The sequence below is a fragment of the Asparagus officinalis genome, chromosome 10, assembly GCF_001876935.1.
Source record: "Asparagus officinalis chromosome 10, Aspof.V1, whole genome shotgun sequence".
Classification (NCBI taxonomy): Eukaryota; Viridiplantae; Streptophyta; class Magnoliopsida; order Asparagales; family Asparagaceae; genus Asparagus; species Asparagus officinalis.
Window position 1 is genome coordinate 24,104,493 of NC_033803.1, and position 22,617 is coordinate 24,127,109.

The window sequence follows — 22,617 nt, forward strand, 5'->3', positions numbered from 1 at the left end:
AGTATTTTAGTGTTTTTCTTTTTTTCTTGGTTTTGAAAAATATACTTTAATTTTTTGAACATGAAAACAATTCTTTTTATTGGTCAAATTCTTTTGTTTTCATAATTATTGGTTTTTGTTTTAATGAGAGGTTTGTGTATATATAACCCCCCGGATTTATTGGGTGTTTATTCCTAAATCTTGTTTACTGGGTACTATAAGTCCTTATATGTGTTGGAACAAAAATTATGTTTTGAGTTATTTCTTTGAATTCATTATATAAGCACAAATAGATGATTTAAATTTCAAATATGCTTTATAATGTATTCTTTATGTGGTTTGATCAAGTTTTACAAAGAAAATTTCCTTTATTGATCAAACGTCATTTTTGGGCTTAAATTTTGATTTATGATTTCATTTGGTTAATTTGTTTTTATTTGAAAACTTTTTGCATGATTCTCATGTTCCTCTTCTTTTGATTTCATAAATCTATTTTACACTATATTTTTATAATTGTGTAATGAAACACTTCTTTCATAAATGATATATCTATATGTGTCCTCATTATCCTCTTGTATGTGAGTGACATTTAGCATATTCATCTATGCTTGCTCACATATGATTACCTTAGTACTTCATTTCATATATTCTATATGGCATTTTGATAGGGGAGCAATCCCTATATTTGTTTTATACTCACCCATGCTTATATGTAGGGGGAGCTTTCGCTCTCTTCATCCTTTTGTCCCCTTTTTGATGTTGTCAAAGGGGAAGAAATATTATGAGTATATTCTTTTTGTTTATATGCATGATAATTATAATATTATATTTCATTTCCTTTTCATGCATATATCCTTTTTGTAAATTGTTTGTCATCATCAAAAAGGGGGAGATTGGTTGCCTCTTTGTTTTGATGATGTTTAACAAACAATTTACTACTAATGTTATTTGTCTAGTGTTTGTGATTTTCTATTTATTGTAGACAAACAACGTGTTGGAGGTTGGATGGAATTGTGCCATAACGATTATATCAAATGGAGGTTGGCGGAATTGTGGAGTGAAGCATTGCAATTCAAGTTGAAGATCCAAGTTCAAGCTTCATCCGTAAGATCACCAAGTCAAGCTATTGAAGATCAAGATCAATCTTGGGTAATTTAGTTTAGGTGTTATATTATGTGTGTTGGTACTTTAAGCTCAATATAATATGCACACATATTTTATTGGTTTTTTTGTATATATATATAGTTATATATATATACATAAGTTAAGTTATGGTTTCTATGTATATTTAGTTATATATATACATACATGGTTTTGAGTTTTCAAGTTTTACTATGAAACAATTGAATACAATTGAAAATACATTTCTTGTTTCATACTTATATGCATATATATGATTTCATCAATATCAATTTTATTTAGTTCAATGAAATCATGTTTTAGTGTATTATATGTGTATTTTGATAAAATACTATATTCATTATTTATAGACTTCATAACAATAGTTTACATAATTCTTCAAGTCTATCAAATCATTTTGTATTGTTTCAAAACATGGTTAAGTTCAAATGTCAAAACTCATATGTTCACATTTTCATGTTTTGGACTATTTTGTAAAATGATGATATTTTTCATTTGGGGGATCCTTTCTAAAAACCAGTTTTTGTAGCATGTATATTCTCATGTCTACAATCATTTTCCAAAGTTTTATATTTTTTTGAATTTATTTGATATTTTTAAACAGGGTTTTAAAATCGAAAAATCAACTTTCAAACCTGTATTTCATATGTCAGTTTGCGGTCGACTGCCACGGTCGACTACGCCCATGTTATTTCCTTAGAAGCCAGCAGAAACTTTGTAGCCTTTTCTGTTGGTTTCTCAACTTCGAAAATCCCTCGCGGTCGACCGCGAAAATATCACGGTCGACCACCGATTGCCCAACGTCTATATTGGGTACTGAATCAAATTTCGATTCTGCGGGATTCTCTGCTGATTTGTTTAGGGTTTTTGCTGCTGTTTTCTCTTCCTATATAAACCCCTTAAACCCTCTTCTACCAAAAATAACCAAGAGAGAGTTTTAAACAAGTTTTAAAAGAGATTAAAAGTTTGTTTATTTTGTTTTAAGTTTGGGGTTTTTGTTTACAAAGGAGGAAGCTTGCGTTGTTAATTGAGGGATTCATCCTTAATCTTCTTCATCCTCTCCTTTGTGTTTATAGAGAAGTTTTTCTAACTCTTTTCTCTAACAATTTTATTATTGATTTTCATATTCTTATTATTGCTAGTTTACTAATTGAGTTAGATCTTATTTCACTCATTGTTTACACACACCCATTTGAGCTTTTTATATTTTCATACATAGTATATTTGGGTTGGTGAGAGTTATAACAATTGAGTGTGTGCTTTAATTGAGTTTTCGCCTTGTATTAGAGAACAAATCATTTGTTGTTATTTGAGAGTGTTGTAGAGTTTTCGGTTAGCTAGAAAACCATATTGTGAGGTGGGGAGTGTAGACGTTGATCGGTGACCGTTGAAAACTGATACTGTGAGGTGTAAACGTTATTCGGGTGAGCGTAGAAAACCCGGTTGTGATAGTGACTGATACTGTGAGGTGTAAACGTTATTCGGGTGAGCGTAGAAAACCCGGTTGTGATAGTGGATTTCTCTCTGGGAGTGGGGAGCAGAGACGTAGGACGGAAGGTCCGAACTCCGTGATCATATTGTGTGTTTGCATTGTTTATTTACACTATCACTCTTATCTTTTTTATGTTTATTTCACCCTTGTGTTAGTTTATATATCCTTACATATATTATCATCTAACTCGTAAATGCACTATTCACAAGGCAAACCCTCAGTGTCATTGCGAAAGGCTCATCCAGGAGGTACTTGCCAACTACCAGTGCACTAAAGCGCTGAAGCCATCAATTTTCAGGAGGCTTTCTCAACAATCTCCTGAGCCAAGACATCCCCGCCGAAGATGCCATCGTCAGAAGAGGCCAGCCATGAGTGACTTAGAGCTTCCAACAGCCACGCCGAAGATGCCATCGTCAGAAGAGGCCAGCCATGAGTGACTTAGAGCTTCCAACAGCCACAGTCAACATGACAGGAAAAGGTAAATCATGGTATTCGTATTCATCAGATCCTGAATATACCCCTGGATTCAAATGGCCCTTGTTGAAAATGGGGGTGTACACCAACGCACTCGCCTTTAGACAGTAACGGCTATCCCATTTGATTATTCCTGTTTGTCACCCATCTACGACAATGAGGACGAGGTGTGCTCAGTAGCGGAAATATCTCAGACCTCAAGCTCAGCCTATGGCAAGCACGCAAAGGTGCACATGGTCGAATCCTCGGAAGACTTGGCCAAGAAGTTTGAGGAGCACCAGGCGACCATCAACTCTCTAAAAGAACAGATGGTACCACTTCTAAGCAAGAAGAAGAAGAAGAGAACTTCGTGGAATCGGCAAGGACCCTTGAGGAATAGAGAGTGAGAGTTTACTCCTCGCACATCTGAGAGGGAGGATAATCACGGATCATGTTCGGATTGTTCCCGTAAATCTTCAGAAAGGATGTCCCGCTCCGGTAGCTCTCCTCGAGACAAGAGGCTCAATGAATTCTAGAATCAACTTGATGCCTTGAACTCCAGAGGAACTTGAACGAGCTGGGGTAGTCAGGCCGTATCCACCCGATTGGGACACGATCTCCTACCCGACAAAGTTCAAGCTAATGAGCATGGTCCAATTTGATGGCAAGGGATCCCCCTTGCAGCATGTATACTATTTCCTATTTTAGATAGGATTCTTCACGGAGAATGATGATATCCTCACCCGGCTGTTCATCAGCACCCTAAAAGGGGTAGCCTTTGAATGGTTTCGCAAGTTAGAACCAGGCTCCATCAATTCATGGGCCGATGTGGAGAGGCTTTTCTCGGCCCGTTTCTTCGATGACGATACCGAAGTATTGATGGCCACCCTTCTTGCTGACAAGCAGAAAAAGGTGGAGTTAGTCAGTGATTTCGTCAAGAGATTCAGGAATCAATCGGGACCAAGCCTCCTTGAGTACCCTGGTTGAGATGTGCTGCAATAACCTCTCGAACGACATTCTATCCAGAGTCAGCATTATGGAAACACGGACCTGGAAGGAACTTGTTTGCTAAGGTGATCCAGTCAAGGACATGATCAAAATATTGGAAGCTAAAGAACCTCAGCCTAAGAGCAGAGCTTCGGAATAGAACACCTCTAGGAACCCTCAGTCAAGAGGGAAGGAGATCATGGCTGTCGATTCCACTCCAGCCCCTAAATCGGCACAGATGCAAAGGCCCAAGTCCTTCGAGCCGCGTCTGTAAAGGCAATACAACTTCACGGAAGACCTTCAACACTCTTCTTAAGAACAACAGGATCAAGCTTCTAGAAGTCATGAAACCTAAAGATATGAACAAAACCGATGATCCAGGCTACTGTGCGTACCACAGATTTGTTAATCACCACACCTCCAAATGCTATATCCTTAAGGATAAGCTGCAAGCTCTTTACGATGTAGGAGTCCTAAAGAAGGAGAAAGTGCAGAAAGCGGTGACTACACACATGGTCACCCTTCAATTCGAAACGGGTCTCCCTGAGGTTCATACACCGGCAGAAGTTATACCCATCCCCAAGGTGGAACTGAAGATTGTCAATGACGACCCTCACAATCAATGAGAAAAAGGCTTGGTACCATAGACCTTACCGTTAGGACAGGTGATGTGGGTTCAAACTGATCTCCTCGACGACGAGCTATGGACTTCCAACAAGTCCAAAGGAAAATCTAAGCTTTGTAATGTTATTTTGATAATTCTAGATGATAACAAAGTAGAGGTAGTGACCCTCATCGATTTCGACAAGGAGATAGACACATTGATCACCTGAACAGGGAAGGACTTTGCTAAGAACTACCCCTGACGATAGAGAGTCCGACGAGGCTACCAATAGGAATTTCACCGATAGTTCAGCCAAGTCCTGACAAGCCAAGTTTAAGTGGTCAACCCTTCTGGTTTGACCTACTCACGTAGATAAAAAATATTCGAGCCAGGATCACCCTGTATGAGCTCCTACGGTTGTCTAGGACGACCCACAAAGCCCTACAAGAGGCGTTGATTGATTCAGAAGCTTTTGCCACACATTTCTTACCCACTTCCGAAGAGGAGGTGAAAATGGGATGTCCACAGTGCTGCCAGGCATCAAGACAACAGATCTCCTGCATCACTTTCACTTTGGAGGATATGCTCATCAAAAGCATGTCTCCCGACAGACCATTGTACTTCATAGGATACGTCAATTCCTCTCGAGTAGACAGAATCCAGGTGGATTCAGGGTCTGTGTTAAGCATTGTCCCCTTTGAAGCTCATCAAGCACTTAGGGGTGCCTCAGAAGTGGTTGTCTTCAACAAACACCACCATTTTTGGTTTTAACGCTACTGGAGCCTGACCGTTTGGGAAGATTCGCCTCAAATGTCGATAGAGTGACATGAAAACTGAGGTGACCTGCTACGTCATTGATGCAGAACCCTCCTATAACATGTTGTTAGGCCGGCCATGGATCCATAGCAATAGGATAGTACCATCCATATTGCACCAGTGCTTGAAATATGTAGACAATTGTGACCAAGTGAAAATGGTGGTTATAGATAAACAGCCCTTCAAGGGAGTCAAAAACTACTTCACCGATTCTCTGCTCTACCAGGACCCCGAGTCAAGCGATGAGCCTTCGGTCGATGAGCCTGGCAATGGCAATGAGGCTGATAGTGAGCCCGAGCACAATAAGGGTCTCATCTTTAATGATATTGAACCCATTGTGATTGGCTATGAAGGCCCTGCTATAACCGACATTGATGAAGCGGACGGGTTTCTCTTGAGTGAAAATCTCACATTTGCTTATTTGTCGTCCGGTTCGAAACCTGTTGATGATGAGTTTAGCAACTCGATCTCAAGGATGTACAATGACTTTCCTTACACTTGCCTCTATACTCGTTGTTTGTCACCAACTGACAAATGATTGAGTCCTCGCAAGCTATCTTTGTTATACTCGCCCGGAATATTTCTCGGCAAGAGATTATATTCGGAAGGATAGATCAACTCGCACGCACGTTGTAGGACGAGTCAGACAAAGATGACCCCCCTCCTCAATTCTCATGTTATAGCCTCATCATAAAATGCATGATGGAGAGGATGAGTTATGACTTCATCTGTAAGAAAGGCTTAAAGTACGACAAAGGCCGAAAGATGCCCCTTCGACCTGCCTATGTCCCCAGAGAGAAGCTAGAAAATTACTACGACAAAACTCGAAGAGGGCTAGGTTACTCCTCCTCTTCCTCGGAACTGTATTACAATTTTGACGGAATATCCGACGATGCTCGCTCAGATAATCAATTGTCAACATCCTCAACTTGGGACTCAGATGTCAGCATCCGGGCCCTATTTAAAGACTTCACAGTCAACATGGCTACCCTCAATCTCGTGAAAATCCAAGAGGATGAACAGATTCCACTTTACGATGAAGCATGACATCGTCACGTCACAACCCAGTGGAGTGGTCGCTTCGAACAACACGAACCACCCACGGAGGACAAAATCCTTCAGATTAATATGGGAGACGAGATAAATCCCAAACCTATATTTATCAGCGATAGCTTATCTCCCCAGGAGAAGGAAAACCTCATATCCCTCATATAGGAATATATTGATGTCTTCGCATGGAATTATGAGGCATGCCTGGCCTGGACCCTCAGATCGCCATGCATTGCCTTAACATCATCTTAGATTCTAAACCCATCAAGCAATAGTAGAGACGATTTCATCCATAAATCATGGAGGTGATCGAAGCCAAAGTGAAGAAGTTGATCGAATCAGGATTCATCAGAGAGGAGCATCACCACGATTGGATGACTAACATTGTTCCTGTCTTGAAGAAGAACGAAAAGATCCGCATCTGCATCGACTTTAGAGACCTCAACACTGCATGTCCCAAGGACGAATTCTCTTTGCCCATCACTTATGTCATTATTAACAACACCTATGGTTTTGAGAGGATGTCCTTCATGGATGGATTTTCCGGGCATAATCAGATAAAGATGCACCCTAAGGACGAGAAGCACACTTCATTCAAAACTCTGATGGGGGTGAACTATTACACAGTCATTCCCTTCAGGCTCAAGAATGCCGGTGCAACCTATCAACGTACCATGAGCATCATCTTCTGAGAACATTTATGGAAGAAAGTCGAATGCTATGTGGATGACCTGGTCGTGAAGAGTCACGACAAAAATGATCACCTTCAAGACTTGAGAGCCATGTTCGACCTCATGCGGTCCATCAACTGAGGATGAACCCCACAAAAGTCATTCCTAGGTATGACGAGTGACAAGTTGCTCGGATTCATCGTCACGACGAAGGGGATTCACATCGACCCAGACAAGGTGCGATCTATCCAAGAGCTCCAACCGCCCAGAAATCTCAAGGAATGGAGAGGACTACAAGCACATCTGGCCTACATCTGAAGGTTCATCATAAATCTTTCAGGCAAATGCCAACCCTTCTCCAAGCTTATGAAGAAATGTGTTTCTTTTGTATGGGATGAGCCTTGCTAACATGCTTTCGAAGAGATCAAAAATTATATCTCGAATCCACTTGTCCTGGCGACCCCGGTCTCAGGCAAACCCTTCCTGATCTATGTGCAGGTAATGGAACATTCTCTCAGCGCCCTCTTAGCACAGAACAACGATCCGGTCATGAGCAAGACATCTACTATCTGAGTAGGACCCTATAGGGGGCTGAACGACGATACCCCATGGTCAAAAAGGAATGTCTGGCCCTAGTATTCGCAATTCAGAAAATACAACACTACTTGGTCGGTCAAAATATTCATGTCATTTCCCGGATGAGTCACATCCGAGTCTTCATGACACAGCCCGGGTCCTTGAACAGGTGCCTGGCGCGATGGGCAGTTTTGCTGTCTTAATATGACATTCATTTCATGCCACAGAAGTCTGTCAAAGGACAAACAATCTGCTATCTCATGGCCAGTCACCCATTTGAGTCAAAGACTAACCTTTTTGAGGACATGCCGGATGAAACCAACAAGGTCAATGTAACCTCGTAGGAGGAAGCCTAGCGACTATACTTCAATGGCGCATCTCACATGGGCATAAGTGGGTCTATCGTCGTAGTTGTGGGGGTGGTCTTGGTTTCTTCGCAAAACCATATATTACCCCGAGCTTTCTCACTAACTGAGCCGTGTACCAATAATGTGGCTGAGTACAATGCAGTGCTCATCAGACTCAACTTCGCTAGGGAGTTGGGAGTGAAGTACCTCGAAGCCTAAGGTGACTCTCAGCTCATCGTCAGACAGATGATAGGGGAATATGAATTCAGAAATGACGACTTAATTCCATGTCACCAAGCGGCCATCAAGCTAGCCGAATTATTCAACAACTTCTGCATCGAGCATGTGCACCATTCCAAGAACACACACGCAGACGTATTGGCGTCATTGGTAGCTAACCTAGCCAAACCGCTGGGGACAAGCCAACAAGTCACCGTCGCAAGCCGGCAACTCTACCAACTGGAGTATACTCTGGAGGTTAATGCAACTCGCCAGGTGGCAGGCCAACTCTACCAACCGGAGTATCATTAAAAAAATAATTGAGCAAAGACATGATTCAAATGACAAACATGCTCAAATCGTCAAAAAAGATCTCTAAGCAAAGAGGTTAGGTTAAGATGTCCACTAAAAATGATATTTTGTATCAATATAAATAATGGACACATCTTTCCTATATACATGATCACAAAAAAAAATTGTCGAAACATTTATAAGCTTTATCCATAAATATCAAAGATTAGTATGCTTTGGATAAATACATAAAAGTTCAATATACTATTTTTCGACAAAACAAGAAAAGCTTGTCTCAACCCATATGAATGCCCCATAAACATAATTTGAAACAAAGAATAAATACATCCAGGGGGTTGCAAAAAAAAATAAACCTCCCATATATAAACTCAAAACAAAGTATGTTAAAAAAACGTTTAATCAACAAAAGAAAATCTTTCTTGAACAAATTTGATCAAACCACATAAAGAATATATTATAAAGCACTAATTGATGATCCATAAGTACAAATACATAAATATCATCAAAAGAGTGTTTTACAATGATCTCATAAAGCACAAAAACATTGTTTACATCAAAATGAATCAAAAACAACATAGCTCAAACTAAGACTGTAAAACACATGAGAAACATGAACTATGGTTTTGAAAATCCAAAAATCATTTTGATTTATCAACAATATAAAATGTGTGTGTGTGTGTGTGTGTGTGTATTAAAATACTTTCTTTTAAAGATTTTAAAGTTTGCAAAAATCTCAAATAAAAATCATCTTTAAGAACATGAAAAAGTAAAAAGTTAAAAAATTATTCTCAAAGATCAAACTTATTTTGGTACCCAATTACTCTTAGCACCAAAGAGTCTAGGGACATGACCCCTATCAATAAAGCTCAAAGCCCTAGGGTTATGATCCCTTTTGGGCATATATGGTGCACGGACATGATCAAAATAAAATTCATATAGATGGTCATTTCAATTGCTATGAGTGCAATGAAAGGGTCTAAAAGGTTTGTATTGACCAAATGGTGGTGTACGAAAATCATTTGCAAATAAAGGTAATTTATTTGAAGCTTTTTGCTATTGAGAAACATTTTTTAAATCAAAATAAAATTTGGCCAAATGGTCAAACCTACCATAAAAATCACATTTATACACATGGGCATGCTTATAATTAACAATAGGGACATGAGCATGTGTGTGTGATGAAGAAGAAACATTATGAGATGCACAAGGAGCATTAATATTTTTATAATTGTGTGCATCATAGAAAAATTTAGTTAAATGGCATTTTCGGCCGTAAATAGAACATTTATAAACTTTGCTATATATGTGTGCATGATGTATGGGATGTTTAGAAGTAGTAGCATGAGACTTAGCATACATATTCACAAGCTTCTTATGGTTATCAATGCATTTAGTAAGAGTTGAATCTAATGAAGAAATGCGGTCTTTAACATTGTTCAACTCATTATTTGTCACATTTGTATTAGCAATAGAAGTTGATGAAACATAATTATTTATGAAAGAAATTAGTTCGTTTCTAGTATTTTCTACTTCTAGCATGGCATTATTCTTTTCATGAGACAAGCTAGCTATATCCAACTTCAATTTATCATTATTATCTTTAAGAACCTCATTTTCTTTAACAATAATGTCCCCCTGTGCATTGATGTCACCGTTAACCATATCAAATTTGGATTCTAGCTTCTCATGATCGGATTTTAATATAACATGTTTGCTTTTTAAATCTTTAAAATTATGTTGCAATTTCTTATGGTCATGCAATAACTTTTCATATTTATGTGCGAGTTCATCAAAAGTAAACTCAAACACAAGATATGATCATGGAGTTTTGTCAACCCTTGACCTACGTCTCCGTTCCTCACCTCGAGGAGATCTCTACTATATTGATATATCCGTATTGGAAACCGGAACTTCTCTACACACTTGGTTTTCTAGTTCATCGAAAACTCTACAAGGCACTTAGAATGTACATACACAAACTATAACCTCAAGTGTTGGTCCTCACGTATCGCCTCTCTCAAGTGCTCAACTTTACTACCTCTCACTAGGCTTTACTACCAACGTCACTCCTCTTAGAATCGACTACGTCCTCACCATACATTCCTCTCGATGTAAATGTGTATTACAAAGTGATACGAACAAATGAAGCTCAATTACAATAATTTGTTCTTTAATAATGAATGAGAACACAATGAAGCTCACTCTTACAAGATCACTCACCACAACCCATAATATAGTGTATGTAATCCTAAAAACTCAATAGGAATGTGTGTGTGATAAATAAGTACAAATAAAATCTAACTCAAAAAAAACTAGCAATAAAATAAATATGAAATTCAAGAATAAAATGCTAGATAATTGAGTTAGTGAAACTTCTCTATAAACACAAAGAGTAGATGATGAAAGATTGATGATGAATTCCTCAACTAAGAATGTAAGCTCCTCTTTGTGAAAACCAAACACCAAACCTGAAACAAAGTTAATCAAACTTTAAAACTATTTTAAAACTTGTTTAAAACTTTCTTAGGTTGTTAGAAATAACTAATGTAAAGAAGTATTTATAGGCTTGAAGAAACCAGCCCAATAATCAAAGAAAATGACCAAAAACCCAACCAAAAACAGAATCTGGAAATAGTCGTTATTGTGCAACGATCGGATTTATAAGTCGACTTAACAGTGTCATAAGTCGACTTCGTATAAGTTGACTTTATAGTACACATGAGTCGACTTGAAGAAGAAAAACAACAAGCTGAAAAATAGGCCATAAGTCGACTTGCAAAATGACATAAGTCGGTTTGCTATAAGTCGACTTGCTATGATATATAAGTTGACTTGGCAGAGGCTAAATGCACTTTCTAGAGTAGTTCATAAGTCAATTTATCCAACCTGTTAAGTCAACTTATGAACATGCACAGGGACTGTGCATGTCCAAAAATTGACTTTTAAAGTACATTTAAAAAAAGCAAATAAATTGAGAAAAATATAAAACTTTAGAAAATATTTATAATTATGATAATAAACATGTTACAAAAAAATTTCAATTTGTACTTCCCATTTGTAAAATCTCATCATTTTGCAAAAACACTCAAATATATGTTTGTATAAACACTTGATTTTTTATTTTTGACTTAAATAAAAATTTTTGAAACCTTATAAAATAAATTTATAGACTTAATAAAAGACGTATATAATGATTGTTATGTCCATAAACCAATAACATAATATTTTCATAAAAACACCTATATTTTGATAAAAATCAATAAATATGTGTGTGTGTATAATTGAGCTTGAAGATTTGCACACAATATATATAACTCCTATACAAAAAAATGCCCAAGGAGAAAGAGAAGCTGCTATACTTGAATCTTTAACATGATGATAGTTTCTTTTTACTAAAACTAATATTAGTCATAAATTGTTTGTTAAATTATCATCAAAACAAAAAGGTCAATAATTGAGTAGATAACACTTGAAGCTATTGGGGTTCACACATACGCACACTTATAAAAACATGTTTTTGACCATTTTTGAAAAATGATAAGTTTTTACAATTGGAAAATATTTTTTCAAAAATTTCCTTTCTAACATGTTTATATTCATGTTTATAAACACTTTCTAAAGTTTTATAATTTTTAGAATTTATTTGATATTTTATTTTGAATTTACAAAATCAGATTTTCAACTATAATCAAATTTCTGTATGTACATGTTTTCGGTCGTCTGGGCCTTGCTCATTGGTCAACCGATCAGAGAGCTAGTTTCCATGACCCTACAAACAGTCACCTTCTGTCGACCGATTTACATTGCATGGTCGATTGATGACTGAGGGTCGGTCGACCGAAACAACATTATTGGTCGACCGAACCAGTTCCAGATTGTTGAATCTGCAATGATCAAATAGTCGGTCGACCGGACATGATCCATCGGTCGATCGGATCTATTGTAATGGTTAGTTTTTATTTTAGCCTAATTTTTAGGATTTTGATACTTGTTTGGGATTTAGGCTATTGTTTGGGGTTCCTATATATACTCCATTGCACTCTTCATTTCAGTAACCAAGCAAGCAAAGAAAAATCCCTAAGTTTTGTTTCTAAAGTATTCTTGAGCTCAAACTTTTATTTTCAATTGTTTCTAAGTTTTTGGTTTCTCAATTCCAAATCTCACAAACCCTTATGCTTGATTTGTTTATCTCTTGATCCTTGTCATTAGATTATTGTGAGAGATTTTCTTTTATTTCATCTTGTGATTGTGTGGTAAGATTGATCTCGAGGAGATCGTTGTGAGGATCGTAAGATCTCGTGGTGAGATCATAGTGAAGAAGTTTCGGCTTCCAAACTGGGTTTGATAGTTAAGTAATCATAGGGAGAGGTGGTCGGAGACGTAGGTCGGAGGACCAAACCCCGTGAACATATCGTCGTGACATCTTGGATAATTATTCTTTAACTTTCCTCTTTATTTATTGCCATAACATTTAATGTGTGTTTTGTGTTGCATTGAATTTCATTTATTGTACATTTATTATTTTATTACCCTATTCACCCCACTCTAGGGTAATTTCAAATCGAACTTTGAGATCTCAGCATACTCGGCCTAGAAGCAATCAAGCATTTGTTCGTCCTTCGAACTCATCCAACCAAACTTCTATCATGCGTTGAACTTTGCCAGCAACCTCGTTCGAATCGTGAAAGGGAAGCAAATCTGACATGAGCATTACGGGAGGCATCCTATCGCCCTAAAGAACTCACGTTAAAGAAGGAGAGATTGAATCAATTCCCTCTGCTTCTATATAAAAGTGATTTCGATTTGTAATAAACAATTCAATTAATACAAATTTTGAGATCTCATTTTATGACGAACAATGATCTGACATAATAGACTTAGGCACACTGTGTAAACGTTGAATCACACGGAAAAAGGGACGAGCAATATTAGATGCATCGCTAGTCTTCTTACATGCAATAAAGCGACCCGTCTTCGAGAATCTATCCATCACTACAAAGATGGAATATGCATCCTGCTGTGTGTAAGGAAGGCCGGATACAAAATCCATCAAATTATCTTCCAATGGACCATTTGGGATAGGAAGAGGTGTGCAAAAGCTGGTGTTTTGTGACTGGCCCTTCATAGTTTGGCACACCAAACACTTCGCCACAAATCAGCCGACATCTCCATGCAAATGTGGCCAAAAATATTGCTCCTCCACCAATGCAATCGTTTTTTCATGACCTAGATGTTCATCTAGGTTGCCTCCATGGAGCTACAGAATGAGTTGTTCACGCAAAGATCCTTGTGGAATGCAAAGCCTATCCTGAAAGAAAAGGAACCCATCCTGAATAATCAAGACGCTCGATTGTTTATTAGCGATGCAAGCTGTGTTGTGCAATCATTATGAAAATCCCTATCATTTGCATATAGATCTTTCAACCAATCAAATCCAAGAGTAAAAGTACTCGTAGTTACTGACAAGGAGGTACGATAGCTAAGTGCATCAGCAACTTTGTTTAGCTTTCCTGACTTATGCTTCAAAACGAATATAAACTGCCGTAGAGAAGCAATCAAATGCATGTGTAAGCGATTCACAGTACTCTGATTGTCAAGTATTTGAGGGCCTTGTGATCAGTAGAAAGCATGAACTCACTATGGAATAGATACTGCTATCAATGACAGATAGATCAGAAGAAAGCATAAAACTTGAGCTCATAAGCGATCCACTAACTCCTATACTCACTAAGCTTCTCGCTGAAGAAAGCTATCAGACAACACTCCTGTGATAGGATAGCACGATACCTACTATTGAAGCATCACACTTGTGACGCCCCTAGGTTCACACAAGGCTGCAGTCCAAGGTGAAACCAATAATGTCAAACCTACCATGCACCACACCGTGCAATAACATGTTTTACCATCACAATTACTATCACTCTAGTAGAGTCAATAACAGGTGTAGGTACAAAAGCAAGTAAAAGATAACACAAGAGTTAACTGATGAAATAATAGAGATCAGATTAATATTTCATCATCTAACATACTGAAATACAAGTCAATATCTGAGGTGAATAAACTGGAACTCCTCAACAAGTCTCAAATACATAAATTCTAAAAAAGAGAAAATAAGGCACACAGCCTTTACAATTTCTAGAACTAACTCTCAAAATGTCTAACAAAAGCCTACAGTGAAGCTCAAAAGTAAAATGTAACTATAATAGAATAGCTGAAGCTAGAGTGCCTCGCCATCAACCTGCGACTCTCCGGGCTCCTGGCACGTTACCTGAAAGGGGAAGGGACAACGAGCGTCAAAGCGCTAGCGAGCAACATCACAACCAACCCCAAGGAGAAGGACTCGTTGTAAACAGAAAATACAGATATAACATATATATAAAATCACAAATCCTATTTAGGTATTTGTAACGTGAGCATAAGTATGTCGAGCGAAATAATCCAAACAAGGAAACCCTCATGTATATACCATGTAGCTCAGATTGTAAATACCTATGTATAAGAGGATTTTTAGTATTTAGGAAGTTACAACATGAGCATAGGTACGTCGAGCGAAATAATCCAAACAAGGAAACCCTCATGTATATACCATGTAGCTCAGATTGTACCTTCCTAAATACCAAACCCAAAAATCTAATACAAGAACATTAATAAAAGAAGGCAAATCATCTCAGACTTGATTACGGTGTCGTATCACAACTCATATAAATGTCGTGTCCAGCCTATGCAAGTATAGTGTTAACTCAAGGTCTAAACTAGTACCCAGCACATAGACTAATATGTAAATGTCCAACACAAGGCCTGGAATGGATTATAGTCCAACACGATGACTTCAATGGATTATAGTTCAACACAAGGACTTCAATAGATTATAGTCCAACACAAGGACTGAACAAACTATGCTAATATCGAAGTGATATGCAATAAGATAAACTTCACAAATTTCACACATGTCTCGGTGTGTAAACTAAACTAGTGTCTGCATGACATCTAACATGTAATGATGCAGGTTATACATTAGTTTCTAATACCCGTCATTCGAGGCGACTCCTCGTTCATATTTAAGCACGCATCAATAATAAACATAAACAAATTCAATTAAACTGAAATAACTCAAACAGATCCAAACTGAAGAAATACAAACGCAGAAAACTCCTCATCAGTCGACTAATTGGTCGACTCATCAGTCGACTAATAAGTCGACCAGACAAAGTACACAAAACTAAGATTTTTCCCATCAGTCGACTCATTGGTCGACTCATCAGTCGACTCATAAGTCGACTCATGAGTCGACTCATTGGTCAACTGAGTAGAAAATCCCTAGTTTTCTGCTTTCGATTATTATCTGCAAAAACGTTAACTAAAATTCTCTTTAATCATGTCCAGCAATATATTTCTGATTCTAACTCATGAGTATCAACATAAACTAAAGGGGTTTGCATGTGATCACTTACATTAAAACCTTAATCATATAAACATGTTTAAAAACATATTGAAAACAGTAAATTACATTGAATCTCATGTTTAAACAATTTTCCAGATCTGGATCTTAATTTACAAATTCGTTTGTGAGCTTTTTATAACTGAAAAAATATAGATCTTGCATCTCATAATGTAAAGTATCAATTTTTATGCACAAAAATACGTTTTAGGCTCAAAATCCGAAATAAAACTCAAGAAAAGCTATACAAACAGTGGGTGTAGGATTTGGCGAGATGTTACTCGCGTTTGAAGTGTTGTAAACTCCTGAATCCGATGAGAGGACGATCCCCTTCGACAGCACCACAAAGATCCCGCTGAAAACTCCTCCGAAACTCCTCCAAAATCACCAAAACGAACTAGGGTTTGAGGGGAGAGAGGGTCTAGGGTTTCTCTGGGATTCTGATAGGTTTTTGGGTTGGTTTCGGGTAAAATAGTATATATATATTACGGTTAAAACCCGAACAAAACCCAGCCAAACCCGCAACTAAAAAAAACCTGAAATCAGCCCGTCAGTCGACTTATAGGTCGACTCATGAGTCGACTCATGAGTCGACTCATAAGTCGACTAAGCAGACACTAAATCCAGATTTCGTGCATGTTTTGTTGTACAGTCAAAACCAATGCACGAAACTCTATGAAACCACACTCATACATGTCTAACAACTTGTTACCAAATATCTCTATGACCTCAAGTCATTTATCACAAATAGAATTATTTATACACTAATAATTCACATATACTTCTAACAAAATACGGGGTTCTACATTCTTCCCCCCTTAAAAGAATTTCGTCCTCGAAATTCAGAAAGCATATTCAATTAAATAGTATTACTCTAGACAAGCATATAACGATATTTACATTTAACAATCCAGGATGACTATATTCTCACTCAACCCTTAATCAAATAGAACTAGTACGTCGGGCGAAAAATCCAAACAAAGAACCCCCCATATATATACCATGTGTTCCAAAAGGTTAAAAATTAAGCGGAATTATCCTCATCCTAGCGTTAAATCTAAATATAATCACACAGATACTCATGCACATAAATCAATTCACTTCCTCAATAAATGCAGAAAGTAGTGCTACATATTATCTTCATGCTCTCGGAAGAAATCATTTCTGATGCCTACACTTAACTATCTAAAATGTAAATACCCCCACTTAACCCCTAACTAAATGGGACAAGTACATCGAGCGAAAAATCTAAACAAGGAACCCCTCATATATATACCATATGTTCCAAGTACTTAGGAGATAAGTGGTAATACCCTCATTTTAGTGTTAAGTATAAACTTCGCCACGATTGAATCTATAAGCAATATATAAATCATACAAAAAAACTTTAATTTACCTGCTCAAACATGTGTGGATAGTCACGACGCATGTCCTCTTCACGCTCCCAATAAATCTCCTCAACGCCTCTTCAGTTCCACTAAACTTTCACTAAAGGAACCACTTTGTTTCTAAGCCTCTTGTCCTCCCTGGCAAGAATACCAACTGGAATCTTAATAGTAGTCAAATCCTCCTGAAGCTCAATCTCTGGTGCATCCAATACTCATTGCTGCTCCTCATCATGCAAGTGTTTCTTGAGCATAGAAACATGAAATACATTGTGTATACTAGACATCGATGTTGGAAGATCTAGTCTGTATGACACAACTCCAATGCGCTCTAAAATTTGGAAGGGTCCAATATATCTCGGTGCAAGCTTTCCCCATCTTCCGAATCGCTGAACGCCTTTCATAGGCGATACCTTCAGCATAACCGCATCTCCAACCTGAAACTCCAAGGGTCTTCGTCTCTTATCTGCATGGCTCTTCTGCCAACTCTGGGCGGCTAGAATCCTCTCTCTGATCAAGGCTACCTTCTCAGTAGTCTACCTCACTAGCTCTGGTCCAAGCATTAAACTATCTTCCGGCTCTGCCCAACATATCGGTGATCTATAAGGTCTCCTGTACAATGTCTCATATGGGGCCATATCGATCATTGCTTGATAACTATTGTTATAAGCAAACTCTATCAGTAGAATATGCTCCTCCCAGCTGCCCTGAAAGTCAATGACACAAGCCCGCAACATGTCCTCTAACACCTGGTTCACCCTCTCCGTCTGACCATCCGTCTGTGGGTAGAATACACTACTGTAAGATAACCTGCTGCCGAACGAATCCTGGAAACTCCTCCAAAAATGTGAAGTAAACACTGAACCTCTGTCTGACACGATCGTGTCTGGAACTCCATGAAGTTGAACTATCTCCCGAATAAATATCCTCGCGTTTGCCTCGGCGGTATAAGTAGTACTCACTGGAATAAAATTGGCTGACTTCGTCAACCGATCCACAATCACCCAAACTGAGTCGTTCCCCTTCTTCGACTTCTGCAATCCTACAATGAAATCCATAGAAATGTCTGCCCACTTCCACTCTGGGATGGATAAAGTCTGAAGTGTTCCTGCCGGTCTCTGATGCTCTGCCTTCACCTGCTGACAGGTAAAACACTTAGCCACATACTCTGAAATCTCTCGACGCATACCACTCCACCAGAAGTGACTCTTCAAGTCCTTATACATCTTAGTGGTCCCTGGATATACTGTATACCTAGTACGATGTGCCTCATCAAATAACTCTCTCTTCAGCTCGGCACTGGATGGCATAACCAGCCTACCCTTCATCCGTAGACTTCCATCTGCTCCAATGGTCCAATCAGTCTTAGGCTCTTTGGAAACCTCCTCCTTTCGGATTTGAATCCAAGAGTCTTCCAGCTGAGCTCTAACTACTCCGGTACTCCAAGATGGCTGAACTGACACTACTCCCAAAAATGCACTAGCTCCACTAATCTCGGGTCTGAAATCAAACTGGGTAAGAGTAAGAAGATCTCTATACAATAAACACCTCAAAGCCGCAACCCGATGTCGACGCTTCCTACTCAAAGCATCTGCTACGACGTTCGCCTTCCTGGGATGATACTGAATCGCGAACTCGTAGTCCTTGATAAACTCAATCCATCTCCTCTATCTCTGGTTGAGTTCCTTCTGAGAGAAAAGATACTTCAAACTCTGATGGTCTGTGAACAACTCAAACTGCACTCCATACAAATATTGCCTCCACGACTTCAATGTAAATACTACTACTGCTAACTCCAAATCATGAGTGGGATAGTTCTGCTCATACACCCTCAACTGTCATGATATATATGCTACTACTCTCTGAGTCTGCATCAATACACCTCCTAAACCTACCAATGATGCATCTGTGTAGACGACGAACGCCCTGTCGCTACTCAGAATAGTCAAAACTGGTGCTGAAGTCAACTTAGTCTTCAAGATATCAAAGGCCTTCTGGCACTCTATACTCCAAATGAACTATACACCCTTCTTTGTAAGGCGTGTAAGTGGCATCGAAATCTTTGAGAAGTCCTGGATGAACTTCCTGTAATAGCCGGCTAAGACCAAAAACCTACGAATCTCTATCACCGTCTTCGGCGGTTCCCAGTAAGGAACTGCTATCACCTTAGCCGGGTCCACTGCTACACCCTCTCTACTGATGACGTGGCTAAGAAATCTGACTTCTGAAAGCCAAAATTCACACTTGCTAAACTTGGCATACAACTGATGCTCCTGCAGAGTCCTTATAGCTAATCGTAGGTGCTCCTCATGGTCTGCCTCCGATCTCGAATAAATAAGAATGTCATCGATAAAAACAATCACGAACTGATCTAAGAAGGGACAAAAAACCTGGTTCATCAAGTCCATGAATACCGCGGGTGCATTGGTTAGTCCGAATGGCATGACCATGAACTCGAAAGATCCATATCGAGTAAGAAAGGCAGTCTTGGGAATATCCATCTCCCAAACCCGCAACTGATGATAGCCAGAACGAAGATCAATCTTCGAGAAGAACTGTGCTCCCTGCAGCTGATCGAACAAGTCATCAATCCTAGGCAATGGATACCTATTCCGGATAGTGACCTTGTTCAACACTCTATAATCAATGCATAATCTCATACTACCGTCCTTCTTCTTCACGAAGAGGACCGGTGTGTCTCACGGAGAATGACTCCGACGAATAAAACCCTGAGCTAATAACTCGTCTAACTGGGTCTGAAGCTCCCTCATCTCAGCTGGTGCCATGCGATAGGGTGCGCGGGATATCGGGGCTGTGCCTAGCTGCAACTCATTACAGAACTCAACCTCTCTCACAGGAGGTAGTCCAGGTATGTCCTGAAAGACATCCTGATACTCTGAGACAACTCTAGTCTCCAATAAATTAACACCCTGATCCCGTCACATCACCTCCTCGATGTACGTCAGAAATGACTCCGCAAAACGGTTGCCCTAAGAGGTTGCCACAATCATCTTTGACCCATCGGACGCCCGCAAATTGACTATCTTCGCAAAGCAGTCAATACTAACATGGTAGGAAGACAACCAATCCATACCAAGGATGACATCAAACTCGGACATATGCAATACTATCAAATCAACCACGAACTCTGACTCATCTAGACTGATAGTACACCTCTTACAAACGCTCTCCAGAAGCGATATCTCACATAAAGGGGTGAAAACTGATAAAGGGGTGTCTAATGGCTGTGCTACGAGCTAGAGTCTAGACATAAAATCATGCGAAATGAAGGAATGTGAAGCTCCTGAATCGAAGAGAATATAGGCGGGAAAAGAATTCACAAGAAACATACCCTCCACCACTGCTCCGCCAGCTTCATGATCACACGGTACTACCGCATATACCCTGCCTATAGCTGGAGACTGCTCTGCTACTAGTGCTGGAGAATACGGTACTATCTTCCCCTGAGGAACCTCCTAAACTACATGAATCTGCCCCTCAGTCCTCTGTGCTGCTGGCGGTGCCTTAAGTCTCGCCTGCTGGCCCTGAACTCTGCCCTGCTATCGCTGCTGCTGCTGGTTTGAGCCCTTACCCTACTGAGCTCCTACTGGTGCGATACGGCACTCTGATGCCTTATGTCCAACCTTACGACAGTTAAAACAAGCTTCCTAAAACTTGCGCTGCTGATGCGCTCTCTGATCATGCTGGGGTTCCTTCTTATGAGGACCTTGTTGCTGCTGCTGGGATCCAGAAAAAGGCCTCTTGTTCTTCCCCTTATCCTCGGTCTGTACTGCCTTGGTCTTCCCTTCCTTATCCTTCTGAAACAAGGCAGTCTCAATTTCCTGAGAAGTGGCGGCCTCAGCTACCTCCCGAACTGAATAGAACTTCCTCGAGACGAGGTAACGATGGAGATTAGGGTGAAACCCTGCTAGGAACATCTGAGCCTGTCGCTCTCTCATCTGCCACATGCCCGTGAAGTGCAACAACTCCATAAATTTGCTCTCAAAATCTGCTACTGACATATCCATCTGAGTCAACTGGGACAACTCAAGCTCCTTCCCAGTCCATGCGGCAGAAGAAATATACTATCCATCAAAGAAGTAGATGAAGTCCTCCCATGTGAGGGTCATCCGATGCTCTGGAGTGAACTGAAGTCGGTACCATCTCCCGGCATCTCCCTTCAGACTGTAGGATGCCAACCTCTGCTTCTGCACTGAATCCACATTAAGTATGTCGAGGGTGTTACTCACATCCTCCTTCCACTTGTGGGCTGCAAGAGGGTCTTCTGATCCCTGTAACTCTGGTGCTCTCATCTTCTGATACCTCTCAACCATATGAAGCTAAGCCTCCTGCTCTGTGGCTCTGTCTGGGACTGCTGGTGGAATGACTACAGGCGCGGCCTCTGGGGGTCTCTTGCTAATAGGGACGGCTGGTATCCCCTGTGGTTGATCTGCTGCTGGTGGTGGTGGTGGTGGTGGTGTCAGTGGCGCGATATGACTCGCCACAAGCTCCTCAATTGCTGTCATCCTAGCTACGATAGGAGCCATGAGATCTATAAGGTACTATGGAGCCTGCTGCGGCTCCGGGGGGGGCANTGTCCAGCTCTCCGAGTATAAGGTCTACCACGTCCTGCCATCTCTCTGTTCATAAGAAAACAAGAGTTTATGAGTCCAAATAAACATATACACATATGTAGCATATCACAATATGATTTTCACAACAATTTAGTATTCACTCAAATACTTTAAGTTTACACAAAATAGTTGTCATAAAAAAAATATCCTCAATTTTTGAGATATACGCATATATAGTCCTCACTCATACTAGGGAATCCTTACGGACTCTATACATGAATACTAAGAATCTCTATCCTAGCTCCACGACTCGACACAGGATGATCTTAAGGATACTGAAACTAGAGCTCTGATACCAACTGTGACGCCCCTGGGTTCACACAAGGCTGCAGTCCAAGGTGAAACCAAGAATGTCAAAACAGCCATGCACCACACCGTACAATAACATGTTTCACCATCACAATTACTATCTCTCTAGTAGAGTCAATAAGCACCACACCGTACAATAACATGTTTCACCATCACAATTACTATCTCTCTAGTAGAGTCAATAACAGGTATGGGTACAAAAGCA